The sequence below is a fragment of the Passer domesticus genome, chromosome 3 (assembly GCF_036417665.1).
Source record: "Passer domesticus isolate bPasDom1 chromosome 3, bPasDom1.hap1, whole genome shotgun sequence".
NCBI lineage: Eukaryota > Metazoa > Chordata > Aves > Passeriformes > Passeridae > Passer > Passer domesticus.
Window position 1 is genome coordinate 102093177 of NC_087476.1, and position 24813 is coordinate 102117989.

At 38.5% G+C, this 24813-nt stretch overlaps 1 long non-coding RNA gene across 1 annotated transcript in view; it reads left to right on the forward strand.

Moving 5' to 3' along the window:
• Positions 1–24813, forward strand: part of LOC135297322 (uncharacterized) — a 476053-nt gene that overhangs the window by 313444 nt on the left and 137796 nt on the right. The window contains exon 11 of the long non-coding RNA XR_010359348.1: positions 14294–14493. This is a non-coding gene — a long non-coding RNA (uncharacterized LOC135297322). The remainder of the gene's footprint in view (positions 1–14293; positions 14494–24813) is intronic.

Here is a 24813-nt window from a genome sequence, read left to right on the forward strand (position 1 = left end):
TGTCACTGTCCTCTCTGCCATTAGCAGCATTATCATTTTTGTTATAATCCAGTAGTTCTAGACAAAATAGTTGAGTTAAAATCCCATTATAACCAGTGGTGTGCAGGTTTAACAAGAAATCTTTGCTTCCAGCATTTACATAATACTGCATTGTGATATCATGGCTTAGAGGGTGCTGAAAAAACAAGACAGAAACTGTTTGAAAATACGTTCTCCTAGAAAGATCAACTTCCTTTGTCATTTGGGCCCCTGCCAACATGCTCAAGTCAGCACTTACTTTCCAGAGAGCTTTTCAGGACATTGAAGTTGAACACTCAAACACTTCCAAATCAGGATGCTGAGGGTGGGTGAAACAAAGAAAAGGGAAGGATTTATGCTGTCAGCCAGTTCTAGCAAGAACAATTGTTTGCACATTTTATATTTATAATTTTACACATATTATCTACGTATTCTTGTAGGTAGATTAACAATATATTGTAGATTTTTGATCAGAGTTTGCTTGTAGTGTATTTATTTTCTGTGGAAGAGTGACATTACAGTTCTACAAGCCTTAATTGCAACACATACAAATATTGACAGGCAGACATTTATCAAGTGTATAAAATACACTTCAGGATATCCTGAGGGACTTGCTTACTTAGGCATAGAGATCAGACTAAGCCTTTCTGGTCTAATTTCCTCATTGTGATCCACTCTTGCAGTTATCTGAATTTTGTGATTTTCTGGATAGAATTTTCTGGATTTATCCTAGTACAACTATTTTTTATTTATATTTTTAGTTAGAACAGAGTAGAATAGCCTTTATTGATTGAGGTACTTATATATACTTGTTTCCTTGCTGGGTTTCTTTGATGGTAATGTCAGACACCGACTAGACAAAGTGGGAATACTCCAGAAATAACAGAAGTAGCAGAAACAACAGAAAAAGAAGCATGTAAACTCTGGTGGAAATGATGAAGAGGGAAGGTTATTGATTGGCTGGAAAAAGATGTTCCTCCTCAGTTATAGTTTAAACATTTCCAGGAGTGGCCAAAAGATGGAGAGAGTAAGTGATAACCACTGGACAGTCACAGCGTCTTCTGAGGAGATTGGTGGGAAGAAGGAATAGGATTAGTTCTTGACTTTTCTGGATTGAAAACCAATATGGTCTCAGGCACTTGTCTGGCAGCTCAGCTCTGCCAAGTCCCCTTTAACAGCCTAAACATTTTGTAAAGGACAACCTTTACTGTGTATTTTAATTGACGTTGTGCCAATGTTCCTGCAGTGTCATGTTTGCCTATTCCTATTATATTAATAATGCATAGTTCCATGACAGCAAACATTATACTGAGAATAGGAGGGATTTCCTGGCCTTTCAAATTACAATTTCAAGTGTCAAATTACATGTAGCTATAATAAAAAGCTGCCAGCTGAAGGACTAGTGCTTCAAAGTTGGACCAACAGAGAAAATTTGGCAGTAGAGTAGAAGGGGGAAAAAAAGGATTTTCTAATAAATATGTTTAATAAAGTAAATTTAATGGTGTTTTTCAATAAAAATTACAGATGGTCAAACTAGCCAGGGAAGATTGTACAAAGATGAAACAGTAGTAGCTGTACTGTCAGCCTGAAGTTGTTTGAGCTCAAAGCATGTTTGCATTCTGCAGTGTACAAGCTCTCCTTATCTGTTAAAGTAAGAAGATAAACTGGGTATGCCTGGCTTACCCCTGGAAGCAGATGTGTGAACCACAGTGCCCAGAAATCTCTGTCAACAAAGGCTTCAGAGTTTACATCACTTTCAAAAGGTCTTAGGATCCTTGTTGATATAAAATATCCTAAACTTGCACAGTATCCAAGCATCTCATTTTGGAGAGTCATGCAAGCTCTTTAAATGCCTCTGTGCAAGGGGACAGAGCAGACCTGACCTCTCCAATAGCCAGTGCCTATGGTACAGAGGTTCAGAGTGAGTTGGCTGATAGGACCATGTGTCTCAGAGCAATATTAATCTGCAATTTCCCACCAGTGCAGCATAATGGCTGTCTGAAACACTGTCTTGCAGGAGACCAGCGTCAGTGAGCCTGGTGGAGGCTTGCTAGCAGTCAGAAGCTGCCTGTGGCATTGTTTAAAGTTGTTCCTTTTAGTTAATTTTGGCTTATGGTTTCATAAGTGTGTTCATGCATATGCAGCATAGGAGCTACTACAGACAGCAACAGACCCCAGATCTGAAATGGATACACAGATCTCTTTCTGTATGCCTTGTTTGCTTTGTTTGTCACTGTACTTGCTTTCAGTTCCTTGGCACCAAGTGCCTGTGATTTCCCACTCTAGCAGGAGTAAATAATGTTTCCAGTTTGCTAAGTGTCTGTGAGAAATTCAGGATGATGTTTGCCTTTTCACTGTAGTCTGTGGTTTGTGGCTGTGCAACAATGCTAAGGGTTTGAGGAGAGGCACATCAACAGGCACAGGATAAAGTAATGTTTGCTATGTGCTGTCAGTCATGTGCTTTCTATGAGCTAGTACCTCTCAGGAAAGAGGAATACTGTTGTTTCTTGTATTCTTATATAAATATTGGTGAAATTAAAATATTTATGCAGACAGCAACTGTAATTTGAAAATGTAAAGCCCACCATAGAGACCACTGGAATAAAAGTCACTTAAATATCATCCACTGAGTTTATTCTGCTCTTTCACAAGAACAAGAAAGTGCCAAAAAGATGTTTGTGTCAGAAAAATTTTTTGTAAGAAGGCTGATGGGGAGGCTGAGGATTCTCTTTCCAAAAAAAGATGTTCCATTGATAATGGTCTTATGTGCTTTATGCAAAGATTAATCATATTGCTGTGAGAAACACATCAGAGGTTGGGAATGTTAGGTCATGTGATTAAAGGATAATGATGGAGAATTCCAAGATTCCATGAGAATTAGAGAGCTCTGATAGGGAAGGCTAGTAGCCTAATCAAGGGAAATGGGACACCTGCAAATGCAGTATTTGCTTCAGTTCTGCAGCCCTTTTGGGGCAAGAAGTAAGTGAAATAGGGGATTTTAAACTGGATTTCAAAAGGTGGCATATTCATCCTCTAGAACACAGCATTACATAATAACAATGGAAAAGAAAAAAAAACCTTGGAAATAGTTGTCCTACTTTCTAGGTTAGTAAGACTTTGGTTCTGCAGAATTCTGGGAAATTGCAGGTGCACGTTTGTCAGATTTCTAGTTTTTAGCTTTGTGTACGTGCTTTGAGGAGAGATATTGCTTCATCCTTTGTCTTCTTGGCTGGCACTGGAGTAAGCTGGTATAAAAGAATTTTCTCAGGTAAGGGAGGTTTTCTCTGGACATAATGTTTGTAGCACTGATCCAAAAGATTTTCTGAATATTCTGTAAGTCCGCAGTGCTTACCATATCTCCCTGCATAATAGGTTTTGAAGTTCTCGTGTTTCCAAGAGCTCACATCTGTCACATTGCACACTGAGCCTTTTTTTCTCATCTCCTGCATGACCAAAGTAAATAATTTTAATTGCTTTCTGCGCATTTGGGTCTGGCAACCAAAATTCAGCATCAAAAGTGTGATATCTGCAACCACCAGATGGCAAAATCTTTGAACATTTAATTTTATTTCCTGGCCATTTGGGAACATTAAGAACTCTCCTGAGTAAAGAAATTGTTGTACACTAAAAGCAACATATAAAATAAGGGCAAATGTGTAAATTATTTCATAATTAAATCCAAACAAATATTTTCCTTCTGTATGCCACAAAGAAAGCACCTTCCAATGTAGATGGGCTTTTAATACATACTGTGACATGTTTAACTCAAAGCGATACTGTATGTTTTGTTTTTCAGAATTACCACTTTTATAAAAAGAGTGCACATAAAAAAGGTGGCTTGTCCTTATTTGGAGGAAAATGAAGCCACACAGGCTTGCTGGCATAACACATAAACCAGCACAATTTATATCATTAGGACTGGGTAGCTTTTATACACCTGTGTAAAGGAGAGGGGCAAGGGAGCACATGGGGATAGGTCAAGCAAGGTAAAAGGTGAACCAGTACATCAAACAGCAGGGATATAATGTTGTAACTCCAAGACTTAGCACCAATCAAAATCTCTTGCCTAGAACTGATCTCTTTCTATATGCTGTTATCTGATATTTTTTGTTTTGGATAGAGAGTATATATGCTTATTGATGCTTTAAAAATGATGAAAAGCAGTAACTAACACTGAAAACAGATTTGGCTTTGATTCCAGATTCATGTTGCATTTACCTGCATGAAGAATACTTAAAAACTGAATCAAGGCAGCTGTGAGCTCTTTTAGCATAAGTCATGTGAAAGCTAATGGCTAAGGATGAAGGAAACTATGGTTTTGGGTCTTCCCAAGAGCAGGGAAGGCTTTAAACCTTGAAAATTAAGCTGAAACCCAAAGATTTGAGATGAAGTTCTGGCCTTCAGAGAAATAAGTGCATTTTTTCCTGTTTACTTTGGAGGGGCTTAGAATTTTATTTTCCTGGGGACTTAATGCATAGACTGCAATGTATGAAACAAGCAGATGTTTCCTGCTTTGAAAAAGTAAAATAAAATGGAAGTGATTACAGAATTAAACATGACCAGCAGACATTGCAAAAATGATTCATGAGACATGTGTTATTGGTGTGTAGAGGAGGGAAAGATTTTATATTTTTGATCTTATGCTGGTTATTGCTGTGTGAAGAAAAAGGGTGAATGAAAAACTACCCGCCTCCATATCCCAACACCATTATTTTGTGCTCTGTTCCTCTGAAATGACTATAATAATGTTCCCATGATCCTTCCAATTATTGAAATAGTATCTTTCCATAATGTCTTTCAATGTCACAGATTTTTTTTGAGATTCTAGCAAACATGAATTGAAGATAATTAGAGAAATCTGTGACTTTTGGAGCACCACAGACATTATATCCTTAGTGGGGAGTAGTTCTGAATAGAGGTGAAAAAAATAAAGATATCTCAGTGTGTTTATGTTGAATATGTGATGATTTACTTGTAAAAAAGATTTCCATTCTCAAAATCTATTTACTTAGCAGTGGCCTGTAGGTTGACCTGAAAAGGTTGATTCTGTGTTTTCTGCTGTGCCATTTCTTTGTTTTCTCTGCAGCTCCAGAAAAGTTGTTTGATTTTGGTGATCAGTCTGCTTTTATTTTTTATTTTTTTTTTCAGCCAGAGCCAGCAGACTGCCTTTCAGTAAAAATTCAGATTGATCCTCTCTGTGCTTATAAGGGCTGTACATCTTTGGGGCATGGTGAAGGGTACTGGATACTGGAGGGCACTGAAATAGCTCTTCTGAGCCAACATTCGTTTTTTTTCCTCTGAGAATATTAGTGCCCAGAAATGCTGAAAAGCCACGGAAGGGGAGGAAGAAAGTATCCTCAAATAGGGCTATTTCACAGAGATACTCAAACTCACGTCTTATGACCTTTATTCCTGTGGAAATCATAGTCAAGAAGAAAATTTACACTTTGGGGCAAACAGACCTTGCCCCAACAGGGGTGGTTTTATTACCAGTTTTATATCAACTCTGTAAATTACTGTGGCATGATGAATGTCCAGGTCCTGATCCTTTATCCACATGATTTTCAGTAATATTTTTCTTTCACTGTTGTCTGTGATCCTACTGGATGACAGAATTAGGAGTGCCTAATACTATCCCACCAGTAAAAGTCTGCTCAAGGGGTGAGGCAGCTGTTGAAGAAAGATGACATATCATAGTATCTGCAAGAAACATGGTTTAGCCAGGGATCTTCTGAGTCAGGCATTGCAGCAGCTCCCCATAACTGAAAGTGCAACAATGCTAAAAACTAGTGGCATCCCTTGCTAACAGACCTAAAATGTCCTCTAGCAGACTAAGCAAGGCAGGGGCAGCTGTCACTATTTCTTTTTCCATTCTGCCCCCTCTGGATGCCTGCTTGGGAGGGCATGTTGCTGCTGAGATGCCTGGTTCTTAGTTATGTTGACATAGAGGCCTGTAAACAGCAGAAGAATTTCAAATGGTAGTGAAAATCTACTTCATCTGCAACCTTTGTATCAGGTCAGTGCAGTACTGTCTTTGTAAATAAATCAGCATCACCGTCTGACATTTGTCTTCATGAAAGTGTCTGCCTACATTGGCTGCCATCAGCTCTCTTTAAGCATTGTGGAAAGAAATAAGTACTTTTAGGATAAGATTAATCTGACTTTTTTTGGACATCCTTTTCAAGATGAAATGGAATCCAAAAGTGCTTGTTTCACTTCAGTGATTATAAGAGGAGGTAAGGTCACTACTTTATAAATTAGTATCTCTGTCTCAGCAGATATGTTCCACCCAGTATTACTTTTATGCTGACTGACAGCATAAAGATCAATGAGATTCTGATTGGAAAGACTGAATTAGAAGTGTTCTTTATGACTTGTTAGGATTGATAAAAATGATTAGAAGAAATATTTGGATTTCCATTTCTCTCTTATTCAGACCTCCAACATTTATGCTCATGAAGAAAACTGTTATTTTGCCTTCCCATTATCCTTGGACTCAGGGTGGCACTGGATGCTAGTAACTAAAGCAGAAGAGGAAATGAATACAGGGAGTGGCACACAAGGAGGTGTACTAAATAAATACGGGGGAGCATTTCTCATTTATGCCAGCATCTTTTGGGACACTCCCCTTAGCTTCTCCCCCCCTCCCCGAACAGGCCCCCAGAGGACTTTGTTTTCATGGACTCATTGCTGGTATTAGACTGGTTTGCTGGGCTTTCCTCTGCATTTCTCTGGGTGACTGTTCTGAAAGAACTGTAAAGATCCCTTTTGTCTTTGCAGTCCATGAATAGTGCTTTGACCATGGATGAAAGCAGGGGATTCAAAGTTATCAGTCCTATCATTCCTCAAATGACCACATGCAAAATCAATTTTGACCCTGGAGAATGAGCAGATCAAGAGCTAAGTAGTTTTAATCATAATATCATAGAATCATAGAACCATAGAACATTAAGGGGTTCGAATAGACTTTAAAGATCATCTAGTCCCAACTCCCCCTGCCATGGGCAGGGAGACCTCACACTAGACCAAGTTGCTTAGGGCCTTACCCAACCTGGCCTCGAACAGTGCCAGGCTTGGGGCATCCACAGCCTGCCTGGACAATCTGTTCCAGTGTCTCACCACCCTTGCAGTGAAAAATTTCTTCCTAATATCTGACCTAAATTTCCCCTATTTCTATTTTTGCTTGTTACTCCTTGTCCTACCCCACAATTTCGGATGAAGAGTCCCTGTCCAGCTTCCCTGTAGGCTTCCTTCACACACTGGAGATTTGTTGTGACGTGTCTGTGCAACATTCTCTTCTCCAGGATGAACAGCCCCAACTCTCTCAGTCCATCTTCACAGGGGAGGTGTTCCAGTCCTCCTATCATAAGACTATCCTATAGTCCCATGTCCTTATGTTGGGAGCCCCTGAGCTGGATGCAGCACTCGGGACAGGGTCTCACAAGAGCAGAGAAGAGTAGAGGGGCAGGATTATCCACCTTGCCCTGCTGGCCACGCTGCTTTGGATGTAGCCCAGGGTTCCATTGGCTTTCTGGGCTGTGAGCACACACTGCTGGCTCATGTTGAGTTATTCAGCAACCATCAGGGCCAAGTCTCTCTCCACAGGGCTGCTCTCCATCACTTGTCCACCCAGCCTGTAAGTGTGTCTGGCATTGCCATCATCATGTAGGGCCTTGTGCTTTACTTGGTTGAACTTCATCAGGTTTGTATTGGTCCACCTGCCAAGCCTGTCCAAGTCCCTTTGGATGGTGGCCCTTCCCTCCAATGTGCCAACTGCCCCACACTGCCTGGTGTCACCAGCAAACTTTAAGGCTGCACTCAATCCTACTGTCCATGTCACCAGCAAAGATATTGAACAGCGTTGGCCCCAGTACCAACCTCTGAAGGACACCACTTGTGGACAATGAGCCATTGACCACAACTCCTTGTGTGCTGCCATCCAGCCAGTTCTTTATCCACTGAGTAGTCCATTTATCGAATTCATGTCTTCCCAGTTTAGAAGCAAGGATGTCATGTGGGACAGTGTCAGGCACTTTGCTAAAATCCAGGTAGACAATGTTAGTTCCTCTGACCCTGTCCAACCATGGAGTCCTCAGTCATCCTAAACATTAAAAAATGTTTCCTGATGTTCTGTTGGAACCTTCTGTGTTTCTGTTTGTGTCCACTGCCTCTGATCCTGTCTCTGGGAAGTGCCTGACTCTGTCTTTACAGCCTTTCTTCAGGTATTTGTACACAGTGATGAGATCCCTCTTGAGCCTTCCCTGCAACAGCCAGTTGCAGCTCTCAGCCTTTCCTCACAGGAGAGCTGCCCCAGACCCTTAATCACTTCAGTGATTAATCATTTCAGTCTTTCACTGGGCTCTCCAGTATGTTCATGTCTCACCTGTACTGGGAAACACAGAATGCCTCGATATCCTGAAGTTTTACAATAACTTATTCTGGCAATTTTGGCTTCTAGGTAAACTACTCAAGTTGTCTGACTTTTGATAACAAGTTTTGGTCATTTGCACTTCAGCCAGTGGTGCTAATTTTTAATGTTTTTATTATTATTGTTATTGTTTTGTTATTAATTCATACTGTTGTGAGGGCTTCAGTGGGAGCACAGTGGGACCAACTCAGAGCAAAACAGCTGTAGCAGATATCCTGAAGTATTGTCAGTGTCATAGCTCAAAGGATCTTCAGTGAGGAAACTGTGTGCAACTGGTGCATTCAGTGCTTTACAAGTGTCATCATAAGAATATTAGACATTTGTAGGTGCTTATGTGAATATGCCTAATCTTGAAATGCAGAATATGCACAGTGATACACCCTTATTAATCATGTCCAGTGGAACTATATCTGGATGATTTGGTCCCAAGTCCTTAGAATATCAGCCCAGGTTGTAGAGCAAGTGTCATTTACTTGAACTTGGTGTGAAATGCTTGGAGAGATTTTAAGCCAGAAAGGTAAGTATGGGTTAAAAGCCAGACTGTTTTGTTCTCTATGATCACTTCATACCTGCCAAATACAAAAGAAACTGCTGCTACTGCTGGTTGTGGCATTCCAATGATGCCCTTTTTGTCCATGAAATGATGAGAGAAGAAAGAAAATAAAGCAAACTTTCAGTGTCTGCTGCATCTGTGATCTCTGTCACTTTACTCATGGACCGCTGCTGACATTCCTAATGATTTTAGTGCTTGAAAGAAGTGATTCTTCTTTGGGCACCCAGATTTATTTAGGCAAATCCCCACATTTGCCTTCTTTATTTTTCAGATCGACTGGGCTTTCCCCTTTTTATATATAGATAAAAGATAGTACATAGATATATATATAGTCTGATATACTTGTGGAGCCAACACTGGTTTATGTCATCTACAACTTGTTATCTTTCCTGATTATATATTACTGTAAAGAAGGAGGCAATGGCAGCATTTTATATGTAGTGAATATTGTGTAAAAATATTATTGTGTAAAAGAGTTCTTCATAACCCTTGTTGAGGTTTTAAAATACATTAATTTAGTGGTTTCTGTAGAGTACTATTACAGTACTATTAAAATGCCATGTGGGCACTTCACCAAAAAGTTTATTTTCTTGATGTTTTAAACAGCTTGTTATTTATAAACAACTTTGGACACTGCCTGCTAATTACATTCATATGTAATGAATAACATTATATGGTCATCAAATAACATTCATATGGTCATCAACAAAGAGATTGTGTCTGTTATTTATTGTGTAAGACTGTCACTTGAATAGAAATTATTTTGTATTCTGTGTCTCAGATACTACTTTTTGCCATTTGCCAAAAGTTTATGCTAAAATAGTTTGCAGTCTTTTTGTAAAAGCTTTTAGGGATCCTGAACTCCAGCACCTGTCTGTTTTAATAGCAAGTGATCTAAAAAGACTTACTATTTCTTCTGTTTTACTATTTTTAATGATAATCATATTTCCTACTTCCTCCTACTTGGAGGCCACCTAAAGCCTCCTGAATATTTGGATCTGCTTTAATCAGGTGAATAATCTATTGAAATCAGTTTATGCTACTACATTCAAAATTTCAGAAGGCAAACCCTGTCTCTTAGATCTTCCTAAAATTGCTTATAAGGAAGTAATGTCATTGCTTGTGCTTTATCAGCTGACTCAGGGAATAACAAACTTGATGTTTCAGTAGACATATGTCTTGACCTATGAAATGATAATTACATTTTGAGGTTATTGCTCTGTCCTGCATCGACTTGGCACATTTGTCTTAGGTAAGGGAGATTAAAAAGAGGCAGAAGGTAAAATGCAAAATATTTTTTAAACTTACAAACATTTGTGCCTGAGTGGCTTATGTCAGCAGCAATTCACTTGCTTAAAATCTCACAGTATGTCTTATAATCAAATAATTTGCTTTTAAGTAAATGCTTGTAACATCTGATCATATATAAAGGTAAATATTGGACTCAAGATGCAGTAAAATGAGGACTAGTAACTGGAGTCAAGATAAATGCATAATAGTAACTTCCCTTCAGGGTCATTCAGATTTGACTTTCTACTTATGTCAATGTTTTTGAACTTCTATAAAAGAAATTTGAAATGGTTGAGGATTTACTTTATCTGAAAGATTTCATATAGATTGGAACTGCAGCCATTTTCATGGAAAGCGGTGTCCTTTGCAGTGATAGAAGAGTTTTTCAGATTTCTTAGCCAATCATTGAATTAATGCAGCTTTTTCTGCCTTAGGAGGTATGTTTTTAGTGCTTTGGTTGTATCTACATCTTTTTTAACCAAAGCATTTTTTTCCGTAGTGCTGTTAAGTCTAGCCTCAGAGAAGAGCATACTTCTGTTTGCAGAGCAGCATAATTCCATTTTTCATCCTTCTTTAACATTTGTTATCTAGAATTGAAAAACTTAGGTTTTATTACCTGTTGGCAAAGTGGAACTTGTTTTAAAATAGATAACTATACGGGCCGTAGACAGGCCCTTTCGAATGGTAGGAAATACGAAACTGGACTCACAGCTCTAGATTTTTGTCACCAGGAATGAATAGAGAGGAACAAACCCCTCCCTCTAAGCAAAAACCATCTCCCTCAACTTGCTGGCAATTCTCATTCCCATGCAATGTAGGATGCAGCCAGCCTTCTTTGCTGCAAGGACACATTACTGGCATATGGTCAGGTCGTTGTTCTCCAGGTCCTTCTCTGAAAAGTTGTTTTCAGGGAGGATTTACTTTATCATGCCAAATTTGCTTAAAAACTGTGTTTAAACTCTGAAGCTGAGACCTGAAGGGCTTAAATGTATCAATGATGAATGTCAGAGAACAGTCTTCAGTCACAGAGCTGCAGAATCTGAGATACCTTGCAGAGAGGTCTGCAGGGGCATGCAGAAAGCTAAAAGCCTTTTAATACCACCAATATGTATAGCTGGGATCAAGCATGTTAGATGCTTGAGCAGGAAGGTGCCTACTCCATCTGACAGTGAAACACTGAGGACCAGAATATGTCCTAAATCCGATTCTCCATCTGCACAAATTCCTGCCCCAGATTCTGCCAAGGGAGGCAGGTGCCTCCAGCAATTTTTCTGTAAAACTGGAGTGATGACCACTTTCTCCTTTTCTTTTCCTTTAGGAACATATTAGGGCCCTTATTCAGTGTTTTGAAGTATCAACTTTAGGTTTTCTGTTGTTTGAGGGGGATCACTTCTCAGGAGAGTCTCTGAAATCAGGTTATCACACAAAGTCCTTGCACTTCACACAACAGGATTAAATATTCTCTGAGTATGAGAGAAGAGAGGATTCTTCAGCTTTTTGAGTCTCCTGGGAGTCTGAGCCTGAACCTCACTTATGCAATCCTTCCCTCCCTTCTCATTTCCTCATCTTTGTTTTATAACAAGTGTGAAAACTTTATCAGAAAAAGTAGAAAAAGCCTTTCATCTTTCAAAAATTATGATACTTTACCCAACTAATGGATGTAGGTCACAGATACTCTGCAAATTTCATTTGTAAATCTGTTTGAAGAAAGAACTTTTTACCACACATTTGTACCATACATAGCTATTGGAGTCTGGATTACTTTAATTAGGAGCCCAAACTCTTCAGATTGCTGCAGTGATCCAAGTAGTGACTACTGCTTATGAAATATCTTCATAATTTTCACTTGAGTTGTAATGATGCATTTCTTCCTGCTGAATGGAAAAGTGGGCCACTTGTCTCATGGTCAGGAGAAGAGAAACAGCTCAAGAAAATAGTCTTCTTTTAAAAAATAATCATGCAGAAAGAAAGATTGTAAAAGGTCAGAAATAACAACAACCACAACAATAAGAATAGTAGAGTTAGGTGTACTACAATTTAGATATAGACAGTTAACAAATGTCCTTAAAAGCAATCACACCCCAAGCAATTCTTTAGCATTACCCTCAATGGTGTTTTAACATTAGACTGGTATAAAATACTAATTTTTTATGAGCTTTCTGCTAAAGTATTTTTCTGTATAACTTCATCCTTTTGTTTATAGCTACTTTGGGTAGAATTCCAGGTTAAATCACATTATGTCTCCTCTAGGCCAGCCACCTCCTAAATGCTTTTAATTATCCTGGAATGAAATTGTATTTTCCATGTCCAGCACCAACATGATTTCCTGAGGTCAAAGCAAATCCTGTGCTGTGCAGAATGGAAGGGATGTGCACCACTTCACAGGCCTCTACTGACTGTCAGTGCCTGGGGTAGTGTTACAACACCTTGGAGTTCTTTCTTGAAGAACCTCTAAGGTAACATAGGTGTGGTGTTTACAATGACCAAGGTTTAACAGCCTGTGATAGTTGTGTCATTCTCACTTCATCTTCCCTTATGTTTTGTTTTTCTCTGTGTCTTTACTCCTGTTGGTTTCAGATGAATTATTTATCTTTTTTTGCTGATCACATCATCAATTAAAGCTCTCACTGGCCTTTCTTTGTTTTTTTTTTTTTTCAGAGAATTAATTTTCCTTTGGTTTTATATGTGCAAATCCATTGTCTTCAAAATGTAGCTGAGGTACCGTTTGAGTAAACCCCTCAGGAATGTAAATATGATAATTACAGTCAGTTAAGAGACTAAAAAGTGATGTGAAATCTGCAAGTGAAGAATACTACGGCCTTATTTAAAAAAAAATTAAGTGTAGTGGCTTTACACAGTTCATTCACTTCAAACTTGGTAACTGCCTTCTTGATGACTCTGGTTGCACTCAATCACAGATTTATCTGGCTCCCAGCTGTGGACATATTGTGTGTTAACTTAGCATTAGTTCTTATTTGTTCATTCTATTTATATATGAGGTCTTTATTACTATGGCTGCATAGATTTCGGCAAGTGCAAGTCAGAGTTTAAGCCTCTGTGCTTCACATGTTCCCAGGAGAAACTTTTTCATATGTTGTGCCCATATCTGCAAGGGCTCATGAATCTTTAATTCCAAGCCAATTCCTTAGGCTTAGCAAAAATCTCTATATGTTCCAGTGTTCTTTGATTGCAGTTCATTGTTCTAGGCCTTGACAAAGCTATGAGACAGTAAAAATTAGAAGATTTAAAAATGTCTGTCATCTTGGTGGCTACTTCTGAGCATACACAGTAAGATATCCCACAAATATTTGGGCCAGTCTGAAAATAACTAAAGGTGATCTTTTTATATCTTAAGGATTATGACAAGAACCAGTGTTCTCAGTGCAAAGTCTATTATGAAAGTATTGGCTGATACAGGATTGAAATTTTACAGCCTGTAAAGCTGCAGGGGAAAAGATGACATAATACTTTTTTTTTGATATTTGGATCTATTATCTCAATACATTAACTAATTTTTGTATAATAGACTGGGTTTTAATTAAATCTTTAAAGTTACGTGAACACACAGTAATGTTTAATTCAACATCCTTGTACCTTGGCCATGGAGGAGACCTCTATTTTACAGGCTTTGCAAATTTAGATTAAAAAGACAAGCCCAACCCACACAGAATTTTCAGGATGTATGGACTAGAGTAGTCCCACTGGTTTTTATGTGTGTCAGTTCACAGTGAACGAGAACAACAGACACAACTGAAGTAAAGAAAAAGAAGTAAAAAATAAGTGCTTATGCCAACCAGATCTCTGGAAGAAGTTCTCCTGTGGAGGATTATTTTGTACCATCACCTTAAATGTCCTTGAATGTCACCTGAACAGCCTGGAGGGAATGTTTCTCCAGATCTTCCCTCTCTGTTGGTGATAGCAAGGCAGGGAAGAATGCAGGGAAGGTCAGGGCTGTTATTTCTTGTTTTTATTGTTGGCCTCTTGTGTCTGTTACTGTTCTGTAGAAAGTAAGGAGGTCCTTGTACTACTCTAACATGACATGAGAAGAACATTCCTGAGGAAGCTGTTGCACCAGGATGAGAGCTGAGCAAGCAAACCCCTTGGGCCACTTTTGCAGCTGGTCACTGACTCTGTTGAGCCTCACCGCTACCATGTTCATTGATACACCCTGTTGTCCCAGCTAGAAGTGGATCCTCAGAAAAAGGTAAGAGAACTCTCACTCTGTAAAGTATTTATATAGCTTATTTTTATACAATTATGTATATATACATATATTTATATGTATGTGATAAAATTATTTATGTAATGTAGGTCATCAGGAAAACTTCAGAGAAAGTATGACTAAAATTATTCACTTTGAAAACATATCTTTAAAAATATTGTGAAGGAAAATATGATCCCCAATGACCAAAGCTGCAAGGCAAATACTAAATTTTTCATCATATCTATTCTTATTGTTGTGAATGCTGTACCACACTAACAGTTGTCAGTATGCTGTTTTAAGTGACGATTAGAGCTTGAGGTCAGTTTACTAAAAGGACTTAATTGGGTAAGTCCTTAAGTGAAAACATTTTGGAAATTAGCTGTTCCATTAAGAGATTAATTGGGAGACTGTGGTGCTTGGGTGGACATGGGTCACAAGATATTAAAATCTGCTGTTCTGGAAATACAGGTACATTCAATTTTATTATTAGCTGCATGGACTGTACAGCCTCAGCCAAAGCTGTCTGTTATTGTACAGAGGACTAATGAAAGCCTGGGATGCGTTCCACTGAGACAATGACACTGAATGAATGGAAGCTATGCTGAAAATCTGGTTCTTAGCTAGTAAGGGTGGCACAAAAATGTTAATTATTGCTTTTGCATTATTTAGGTTTGTTTCTTGCATAATTAATTATTGAATTTTGCATGTCCAGGTTCTCTCAGTTTTCATCGAGGAACTCCAAATAAACTTGAATTGTAAACTTGAATCTCACATCAGGCCCTATTGAGCTATTTCAAGTGCAAATCCAGAAGTGGACCTTGGTTATTTCGGAAAATTTGGGCCACAAAGGTTTCAGACAATTTGAAACCTTGGAGTTGAAAGGAGTATATGGACTAAAATGTGGTTATACATCTACTGAGACTTTAACTTGGTTTATTGTGTTCTATTCAGACTCCACTTTTTCAGACAGGAAATACTTCAGAAAAGATGTTTTAGCATGAAACTCCTTCAGACACAGCTCAGTTGCACAAGGGAAACCTCTCCAGCATGCCTCCTCTACTAAGTGGTTAGGACCTTGTGCTTTCTTACAACTTTCCTTATGATATCAAGTCCAAAGTGCAGCTCATCTACGACTCTTCTTTCTCCAGGCAAGAACAAATATCAGTTCTACTCAGTCTGAACCCTTCCTTGCTGTGAAATTCCATATTGATTTTTTTTTCCTTTGTGCTTCTTAAGGCATGAATTGATTATGATTCCCTGTCTCTGGTATCTGGTCTCTGCAGTTTCACAGCTTTTCATGACCACATAAATTATCAGCTGTGAAGTACATGCTCATTGCAAGGACATGCATACTGAAGTGGGTGGGAGGATCTTGAACTGATTTTCCCACTGATTTGTGGAACTCATGAGTTTCTTTTTGAACTACCTGATCTTTCATGACTCTTCAATCAAACCATGAAGAATATTTGCACCTCTTTTTCCTTTTATCTATTTTTAAACATATGCTGATAAATACATTTGTATCTACCAAGAAGGTTCCTCAGCACTGCATTAAGAACAAAGCATGAATATAGTTTTCTGCTATTTGTAACACAAATATAAAGTTTTGAACTCAAAGACAATTTTCGCACAGAACATTATTTTGTAAAAAATGGTGTTTTGATGAATTGAAATCTTTTGCAAAGGCCTGTCATTTCCTTCAAGACTCAGAGGAGATGCTGTCAGTAATGATGTTTCCTAGGGTTTTTGTTGTTTTATTTTCCATTTTCCTGCTCTTTCCCCAGCCATCTTTGCTCGTTGCCTGACAGGGACATTGGGCAACTATATCCAATCTTTCTGGCTTATTGTGTCCATACTCTGGACTTTGCTCCATGGGATGTCCTTATGACCAAATGGCTCATTAGAGAGGTTGTTTAGTTGCCCCAGTCCTTCAGGCTTGTGAGCCAGGCCCTGTCTCTTTAACCAGGCTGGCTCCTTCTTGGGATTTCCTCTGCTTGTGGTGATCCCAAGGTGTGTTAAAAAGTCTCTTTTTCTCAACTCAGCTGTTGAAGAAGAAATCAGGAGTCTTTGGCTTGCATTCTCAAGGTTGTTTATTATTTCTTATCTAAAACATTTTCTGTCTGGCCTGCCAAGGTCTGTTCTGCAGGTCAGTTTGAGGAACATTCCTCCCACCCCAGGGCTGGTTTTGTCTTTTATACTACAAACTACGTAGTTTTACAGTTTTGTCCCAATACCTATCACCTATGTTAGACAGTGACTTTCTACCATAAACCAATCCCAAAGAGCCACCATCACCAAGAAGATGGAGGCTAGGAAGAAGAAGGGAGAAGAACAGGACAATGCCCAAATCCCTCCATCTTGTCTCCCTAGACCCCCATAGTAAAATTCTTCAAAATTCCACCTTTCACCCTGTGACAACTACTGTTATGCTGCTTAAACTTTTGTGACTTGTAATTCTTCACATAAAGTTGGTAATTTGCTCCACAGGTTGAGATTGAATTCCCAAGTGTCCTTGGCTTCCTGCCAGGTGTCCGAGCCCCTGCGAGGATTTTGAGCCATCCAGGGCATCCAGAGAGATATCCCGGGTTCTGACAGCTCCTCCATCCTCAAAATGACTGTGATGGGCTGGGCCTGGCTCATCAGTTTGCCTGTTGGTAGGAGCTGGGGTTTCCATCTGCTGGTGCAGCTTGTGTATAGGATGCCTGGATTCAGTCATTAGAAGGCAGGGGAGCTGGCTGATCCCAAAGATGTCTATGATCATGGGGGAAGGGAAGAACAACAGTTTTCTTCTGTGGGAAATCTTATAGTTGTTTGTTTTTAAAATCTTAGGGTTATTTGGTTGTTTTTTAAATTAAGCAACAAGATTTATAAATACACAGTGTCAGACTGTCTACAGATGAGTCTAGCCAGCTGTCTTGTTGGATGACACTCTGGTCTTGTTGGAGCTTTTGAAGAACTGCAGGACTCCCTGTGCAAATGATAAATGCTTATAGGAGCTTGATATGAAAATCACTCAAAAAGTATGAATCACATCTTAATCTTGTTTCTTGAAGAGATGCAAAATACAGTACTATGTCAAGATGAAAACTGTATTTCTTTAGTATAGAAATATAGTACATTAGTTTAAAATTAATGCCCCAGATTGAAGACCAGTGTAAATTAGCACAGCTACACTGACCTAATCCGAGCCGTATTGATTTACACTAGATATGAATCAATCCCGTAGAACAGAGATTTAGTAGAAAATATGTAATACCTAAAGCTGAGTGAATATGTGAAAAAAAGAGATATGTACCTATCAGACTGCTTTGTCATTGGCCATGCTTGTGTGAATGTCAACGTGTTAGCCAGTAGGCTTACATCAGGAACTATTCTTCATTAATTTTCAAACAGATGTCTAGTAAGAGACCTGCCTGATTGACTCAATCTTTCTGTAAGGGTTGAACCGGCAATATGAGAAAATATGTTTCTTGTTGTGCTGTTCTCATATTTTATCTTAACAGTAAAATATTTTCCTGTTCCTCTGAACTACAAGTGCATGTCACTGAAAATTACAAGATACAGGGCTACTCCAACATGATATTTCTCGCCTTGCTGAGTGCATGTAGCAATGGCCTTTGCCATAATAATTGAAACATGTCTGATCCGGGAGTCTAAAAGGTTCTCCTCATTCATTGGAGAAAACATAATTTGGAAAACCTTCAAGCCTGGGCCAAGGCTTATGGTGAATGAAGGATATTACTTAGGAAAATACAAAAGATTTGAGATACTGCTTTTTGCCCTCACTGGATCAAAAAAATTACGATGGACCCTTCAAAGGTGCTCAACAGAAACAGCAGTCTATTAATAATAAAACTTAATTGTGAAGATGCTCATACCCGAGACAGGTTAACTTGTTTGCCTGGCAGGTGGGCTATGTGCAGAGGAACAAGTGGTAGATTATATTCTCATCATTACAAGTTGCTTTCATTCCTCACAACCTGGCGGCCTTTAAGTTCAGGTTGCAGAGGTCTCTTGTAATGATAATTATTTTGCTTTGGGCATGCTAGATGCATTTCTTGGCTGCATAACACACTCATTTCCATTAATTTATCTTCAGACTCCATGCTGTCAGCTTAATGGAGAATAGGAAACTTATCTTAAAGATCCTATTTATTTCTACTCTTATAAGAAAAAAAAGGTACAGATCTGATTTGCATTATATTAACATTGATGTGTAGTAGAGAAAGGGTCAAATTTCAATTATTCCATTCAAGTGGATAATCACAAGTGCTTAGTTTTGTTTGCAAGGTACTCAGATGTTTGGGATTTTTTAAATAAAAGGAAATTTTTTTCCAAGCATGAAAATTTCTCAAATGGAATTGCAGTTAATTGAAGCTGTAATTGCTTCAGATGAACATCATTACAATGTTTAGAAAGTAGTTTTGAGTTGTTTTTTTTTTAATGGCTTTTGAGAGAAAAACTGAAGCATTTTTTATGCTATATTTTAAAATGGTTCAAAAGAGATTTTAGATAGAATTAAATAGATTTAATTCAGATTTAATAATTTAAAAGGATTCTAAAACTTTACCATATTAAAATATTGAAGTCTTGAATGAAAGAAAAAAACTTAGGGACGTTACCAAAAGTGTGAATATTATACTATACTTTACTTTAAATACCTTATTATGCTTTTAAATTAAATTAGATATTTCAATAATATAGTGTCTTGATGCCTTTCTTTTGGCAGTAAGACAGATTTTTTCTCACCCCTTACTTGGAATCTAACATGCTGCTAAAGATATTTTGTCATCCGCAGATGTAATTAACAGTTACTGTAAGAATTTTTGTATTTTTAAAAGGAGCTATTTGCACATACCTGCTTTAGCTTCCACATACCCATGAGGCACTCTGTTTTACTGACAGCTCAAAAGACAATCAAGTACATATACATGTGTTTGTGTTTCTCAAGTGGCTGCCAAGGAAATCAGTGGCATTGTGAAAGACTGACAAGTTTCACCTCCTGGTGCTCCTCTTGATATTTCAAGGTCTCTCAAGGTCTTGCATTACATTTCTTCTCCCTGCCACATTTCTCTCAAGGTGGATGGGACTTGAAAGCTGCTTTAGAGGCCAAACTCATTTCCTTGTGAGTAACCTGCTGGGAGGCTCTGCTGGTCATGAGGTTTCCTGTTGTAGAGGTTGGCTACTTCCCATACTCACCTAACTTGAAGTTAGATTTCTTCTTGTTTAGATAATTTTCTTTCTTACTATGCTACTTTGCAGAAATACCACACAATTACTCTCATCTTCTTCACCACAATGGTGATCAGAGATGATGAACGTTTGTTATGGTTTAACCAGACAACTGAACAGCGCACAGCTGCTAAATCACCATCCCACTCCCAATGGGATGGAGAGGGAAATGGAAGAAAAAACCCCAGCAACAATCATGGATTGAAATAAAGCCAGTTTAATTGTGCAGAAAAAAAGAAAAGGTTAATAATAATAGTGATAAAAGAATTAGAACATACAAAATAAGTGTTGCACAAAGCAATCACTCGCTACCTGCCAAACTATGCCCAACCAGTTTCAAGGAAGTGCTCCTGATCAGATTTTTTCCTACTTTATATACTGAGCATCGTAACATATGGCATGGAATATCACTTGGGTCCGTGGGGGGTCAGCTGTCCTGGCTGTGTCCCCTCCCAGCATCTTGTGCACCCCCAGTGCACTCACTGGTGGCATGGTGTGAGGAGCAGGAAAGGTCCTGATTCTGGAAGTGCTGCTCAGAGGTGACTGAAACATCCCTGTGTTATCAATGTTATTCTCATCCTAATTCCAAAGCACAGCACTATACCAGGTACTAGGAAGAAAATTAGCTCTATCCCAGCTAAAACTGGAACATGTAAAACATTTTGTTTGATGTTTTTCAGAGCTGTAGTTTATTGCTCTGCTAGCTACAGCAAATGGAAACTATAATAAAAAAATGTTACTATTAGTCTCAAATAAGCATTTAATTTAATGAGCCAGTTACTGTATATTAATTAAATCTAAATACCTAATTGATAAGATCAGCTCTTTCTGAGATTGTTTCATGCCATCTGGTTAGCTTATTTTAAGTGACAAAGGATATAAGTAATTACGTTTCTATTAAGTATATTTTAAAGTGCATTTTTCAAGGTGCAGTGAAAGAATAGAGACTTTACCATTTAAGAGCAATTACTTGCATTAAGAGCATATATACAGACTGCTGTATTAACCTATCTTTGGAGCTGTGTCATGCAGACAAGAACAAAATATCAGCATCTTGTGTTTGACAGCCTTAGAATGAAAACCAGAGACATATCTTCGACCAACATATCTTCTAAAGCAGATTTCACATTTCTTCCTCCTGTTGCTTCTGCTCAGTAGATCTCAGTCTGCCTTGCAAGCCTGTGAATTTCTTATCAATAGATCTACAATAATGGAATATTAGATTAGGATAATTCTGGAGACAGAGTAAACTAACTGGCCTTTTCAACATTGCCAACCCCTGGTGTTCTCACTACAATTCATCTATCATTGCCACTGCTGTTGTCTCTAGCTACACATGGGACATCCATGTCTCCCAGGATGCAATATAACCAGGGGCCCCACAAAGGTAGGAAACCTATTTTCTTTTTAAATAAAGTTATATAAGGTGCAGCTGAGAAGCAAATAACTGAAATGATGACAGCATTTAGTGAAATGTTCTCTGCTGTGTGTTTAGTGCACTATGGAGTCTAGTGAGAAAGGATTTTCTTTTTGAATTTGTGGAAAAGGAAAAGTATTTTTGAAGTCGTACTGCTGCTTTTGTCAAAGCATAGATCTGTTTGCCATTAGGTATGGATAACAGTAATTTTCACAAAAATCCTCTCTTCATGATTTAAACACAATTTAGCCACATCAATTCTCATTCAATGAAGTGCTGAGTGACTGAAAAAAAATGAATGACACTTTTACCTGGGAATTAGAAAAAGGCCATTAGCTGTCTTTCAGGGCCACCTTGATCTGCAGCCACAGATATTATGGTCAAACCTTACAGGGAACAAATGACAAAAGTTAGATGCTGTCCCCAGGGGCAGTTTTATTCCCTGTTCAAGCCATAGGCAACGCTCAGAGTTGATGTGCAATCTGTTTCTTTCTGTGGCCAGCTTGGGAGCTGAGAGTTTCTGTAACAACCACCACTTTTCACTAATGGAGAGATAATGGTAACACAGCACCTAAAGGAAATGGCCTTTTCTATTCAGAAAGAAAAGTAGAAAGAAAAGGTGAGACAATTTCATAGACTTCAGTACAATGACTGGCCAAAGACAAGAGTTTTCCATGTGTTCCTGAGAGTGTTCCAGGAGGAACACTGGGGTGTTGTGTTAGGTTTGGCTCATACTGGATCTATCTTATTTACATGTGCTGCTTATAAGACTTACTTGGATTTGAATAGTTGTTTAAATGTGTTCAATGAAAGTCTAAACCTCACAAAAATCAACAGCGAGCTCCCTAACATGTTTCGATATTTTATCTGGCAGGAAGCAAGTTCAGATGAGAGTAGGCAGAAAATAATTAAAGCCCTCAAAATCCACATTGTTTAGCAACTGGATAATGATATAATTACACATTTGATGGCAGTGTGCTTAACAGCCAACATCATTGTCTCATAAAGTCCATATGCAGTGGCCTCTGCTGAAGAGAATGTGCCTTCTCAAACCCATTTGGATGCTCTTTGCTTTTCATTCTTCTGTGTGCTGGAAGTAGAACCATTTTGGTAGAAAAGGAAGACTTCAGCACCAGTTTCTTAAGGCACAATTTGAATAATTGTAAATTAATACTGGATTCATAAGCTATAGTTCCAATGCAATTGTAAAGAAATAACCATTCTCTAAGCAATGCATTAACCACAAAGGTGCCAGAACATATAACACAGAAATAAACTTTGTGATGAAAAGTACATCATGTGAACGAAAAAAATAATTTCTGTTTTTTCTTTTTTTTTTTTTGCCCCATTCTTTGTCATTTCTCCCCTTGAACACTAAGCCTTTTATCTTTCAGCCACTTTCAGCCTCATGATCCCTATTTTCAGAATGCTAAAGGCAGCAGAACCACTGCAGTTAGAGCATAGTAGCAAATCATCTATCAAATAATCTTATCCAGGCATCTTAAAATTCATTTTTCTGCCTGACCTCCCACTCTTCCCCCTTTTAAGAGGGGAACAGAAAGCCCCAGAGCTCTCACTTCAATTACACCAGTTCCCTCTACTCTGCTTATTAGTTTCAGGAGGTTCTAAATTTCCACCGATGAATCAGACTTGCTGGCTTTTCTTTAACCTTGGTCATGCAGCTGTCATCCTGTAATTGCAGACTTCAAACTGAAGAGAAGACAGCGAAGCAACTACAAAGGTGATTCTTTACAGGGCAAGAAAAAAGTGTGTTCTTACTTCCAGTTAAACTAACCAGGTGAAGACAAGATAGTATGCAATTGTGGGTCAGGTTAAGGAGAAAGCCTGAGCAGAAGGAAACGTTTCTAACTCCTGTAAATTAGCCACAAAACCAGCTGCATTGCCTATTTGAGTACTTAATCTACAGATAAATTTGGAGGTTGGTTATATAGGCAGAGACAAGAAGGGAGGCTAGGAAATATTCCCATAGGAACTTAGGGTCCAAGCATCTGAGGGCTGGTACCAAGAAAAGTTATACTTGTTTCTATTTAAGAACACACTAATTTATATCCTGGATCATCAGTTTTCAAGGGCTGAGATTACTTATTGTGTCCTGTTCTTGGACCTGTGTTTTTCCCAACTTGGTATGAGTGTAGCTGGGAATTTGGACCAATTTTTTAGGGCCACAGCAGCCCAGTAAGTTCTTTTTTTAATAATTGTTATTATTATGACTAGAAATTATTATTTTGTTTTTATTTCAGATGCTGTTAGTTGCTATTAAACTGCAGCTCAGAAGCCTATATTTTCCCACAGCACCTAGAGAGCATGTAGAGCTCAGAGAAGCAGCCAGCAATGTTTGTTTCTTGTGCATCACCCTCAGGGAGGGCAATGCTGGTAGACTTCCTGTTTTCCTGGGAAATTATTTCCCCTGCAGCAGAAAGGAGCTGTGCTAGCAATGGGAAGTGTAATTTGTAGCGTGCTGAGCCATCTTCACTCAATATTGCCCTAGATAGCAAGTTGTTTCTGCAAGTTCACAACATTTTGAAATGGGAATTTATGTTAGTGCCTAGCTCTTAGAAGAACTCAGCAGATATGTGCCATGTATGTCTATGTGGAGTGAAGTGTGACAAAATTAGAAAGAAGGAGAATAAGCATGAGCAAGGAAAACAGCTCTTACAATCAGGCTCCTTGATCACTTTAGAAGCAATTCAGTAGCAATTCTGCAGCTCTAGAAATACTGGGTGCCCAACAATGCCACCCTAAAGTAAGGAATTTAAGTGGTTGTACACAGAACACTATTAGCTCACCAAAGTGCTTAAGAACTTCCAAGGTCTTGATTTAGCAAAGCCATGTTATGCAGCATTTCCTGCATGAGAGTCTTCTTGAGGTAGTAATAGTATAAAAAAAACCAAGAACCACAGATAATTAAATCAAAATGATCTGAAGAACTTTACACGTTAATCAAAGATTGTCATATCCAAAGGAGTCAAAAATGCGTAGGGAGAAACCTAAGACTGAGGAAAAGGAGTCTTGTGTGAGCAGACAGCTTCTTGTGGGCTCTGATTCCCCCTCTCTCCACCACTGGTTGTGAATGGCTGTGCTTAGAAGTTCTGTGGTTGCCTCAGTAGGCTCAGGAAATGTGCCTGGTGCCTGTGGTGTGCTTCAGCACAGCCAGAGTCAGATCAGCCTGAATTATAATAATATCTGAAGGAACAAGAATCATGAGACGTGAAGGGCAAATGCTCAAAATAAAGCTATAGAGCAATGGACTCAGAAGATGGAAGGTGACATGAATGTAAAAGAATAGTGAAAAATTCCACATGGAGAAAAAGTAGATATAAGAAATCCTGCCACATATTATCCATTTTTAATTAGGGAATCTTTGATGAGGTCTGAGGCATCCTGAAAGGAAGCACTAAGACAATTATGTTAGGTGACTTTTAGGAGTTGTAATCAATAATTCCTTTATATAACATTTGTGAAACTCACAGTGAAATACTGAACTACTCATGCCATCAGGATTAATAAAAAAACCCACTTACAATGGACCTTCCTGGCTGGAGTACCTTAATTGAAGTACATTTAAAATCTATATAGGAGTTCTTAGTTCTAAATTAAAGACTTTCTTAGCTGGTCTGGCTGCTTCTTGCTGCCACATGCCAGAGGCATTT